Below are 2,353 nucleotides of genomic sequence, written 5' to 3' on the forward strand. Positions count from 1 at the left end.
TGACTACCAATCCTGGGTTCAGGAGTTTGAGCCCGGGGGCTTCTGGTAGTGTCTATTATTATTATTATTATTACTAGCCAAGCTACAACCCTAGTTGGAAAAGCAAGATGCTATAAGCCCAAGGGCTCCAATAGGGAAAAATAGCCCAGTGAGGAAAGGAAATAAGGAAATGAATAAATGATGATATATGGAGAGGGGTTGTGGTGCAGAGCCTATTTGATTTTATACATAGCCATCAGCTGGTATTGCCGGCCTCTCCTGATCATATGTGCAGAGTTGCCAGGTTGGCCTTTTTCGGGCCAAAAAACAAACAAAAAACTCCAAATTTGGCTTTTTTCGTGCTAGGTACCTAAATTTGGCCTTTTTAAAAAATTGGTTAGCCTTAAATGCTATATTTTCGGCCAATTCTACTATTAAGTTGGCCTTTTAAAGCTGCAGTTGATCAGACGTTGGCATTTTCTCATTTTGAAAGCCTGGCCTTGGACATTGCCATGTCCCTTACCGCTGCCGTTCATGACATCCTTTAAACATTTGAAGAGAATTGCCCAACCTTGTTATGATTCCATGATTTCTTGGTCTCAGTACTAACAGGCGGATTTAGCTTACACCTTTTTTTTTATTGATATTTAATGACATTTTTCGCATTTTTCGTCTCCTTGAAACTAAAATTATTTTTGATTAATACTTTAACTGAAGGTTACAATATCATGATTGATTTTAATTTCGACCAATTTTACTCCAGCTAGGCTTGATGAAAAAATTCAAGATTAGACGGCCCATGTTGATGTAATAGAATGAAAACATAAAAGTATATAATAAAGATTTCTTGTATGTTAAATTCCACTCTTTTGGGCAAAGCAGCTGATCCAAAATTCGAATCACATTTGTGTACGACAGTAGAGTCATTTTACTTGTAGGCCTATGCTAAAGTATTTTTACTCTTTTAGTTACTCAAATTGCATGGACCCCAATTATCTAATCGTATCAATAATTGCAACACCGAGTAACCGTATATTCAACTGTCACCAGCATCGAACAGGGACTCTTTATTTTTCAGTTATGCGAGATTTGCTTTATTTTCACTTCCCAACTGGACATGACTCCTTCACTTCCAGAGCCATCTTTGGTATTACTTTATAGACAATAGAATTTATTTCTCTTCCTCTTGTTCTGTTAAAGTTTTCATAGTCTTTATAGGAGATACTTATTTTAATGTTACTGTTCTTAAAATATTTTATTTGTCTTTGTTTCCTTTCCTCACTGGGCTATTTTCCCAGTTGGGGCCCTTGGGCTTATAGTATCCTGCTTTTCCAACTACGGTTGTAGCTTAGCAAGTAATAATTATAATTATGATAATAGTAATATTAATAATGATAATAATAATAATAATAGTAATAATAATAATAGTAATAATAATAATAATATAATTTCCTTTCCTCACTGGGCTATTTTCCCAGTTGGGGCCCTTGGGCTTATAGTATCCTGCTTTTCCAACTACGGTTGTAGCTTAGTAAGTAATAATTATAATTATGATAATAATAATAATAATAATAATAATAACATAAAAAAGTCTCGCTGAAATGGGTTGTATTAACCTCGTATTGTCATCTATAAAGTATATAGAATTACTGATCAGTAATTAATTACTATGAATGGAAGCCTTTCCGAGTTTTAAAGAATTAACTGTAGTCTATGACTAAGGGTTTTCTGGTATTGGGAAGTACTCTGTTCCGAAGAGTTAGAATGTGTGCTTTTGTCAAGCACTTTGTTTTAGGGTTTTCAACTGTCCCGTCGACGCAGAATTGGATTTCTCACCAATTCCAGCTGTGAGAGCTTTCAATATTTTTTTCCTTTGTTCAAATACAGAAACTACCATTGAAACTTCTCTATTATTCTAATAGAGGCGTTCATACAGTGCTGATTTATATGGTTGAAAAGTACAGAACTATAGAAATTGTACGGGGACACAAAAAAAAAATGCTGTTTACTAATACAGATCTAAAAGAGGACAATGAAAAGAAAAAATGCAATTTTAGTGATACGAAAATCCAACGCAAAATGACTTTGCAGCTGAGGGTGACAAGGACTTAAATGAAGAAGAATATTAGAACAAGTGGAAAATAACAGTAGGTGTTAATGAACTTTAAACGTGTAACTTATGGGCTATTTGCAATGGCTAAGAGAAGCCTCGACGATCAGTCTGGGTGTTCACTTAACCCTATAGTCAAGCGTGTCATTTACTTATGGAGAAATATCGCCTCTGGGCCTTTCTGTGGTTTTGTTTCGTGGTAATGGCGCCAAAACATTGCCGGTCATCACAAGAACACGTTTTACGGACAAATATATGCGCGCA

Source organism: Palaemon carinicauda, chromosome 2, assembly GCF_036898095.1.
Source record: "Palaemon carinicauda isolate YSFRI2023 chromosome 2, ASM3689809v2, whole genome shotgun sequence".
Classification (NCBI taxonomy): Eukaryota; Metazoa; Arthropoda; class Malacostraca; order Decapoda; family Palaemonidae; genus Palaemon; species Palaemon carinicauda.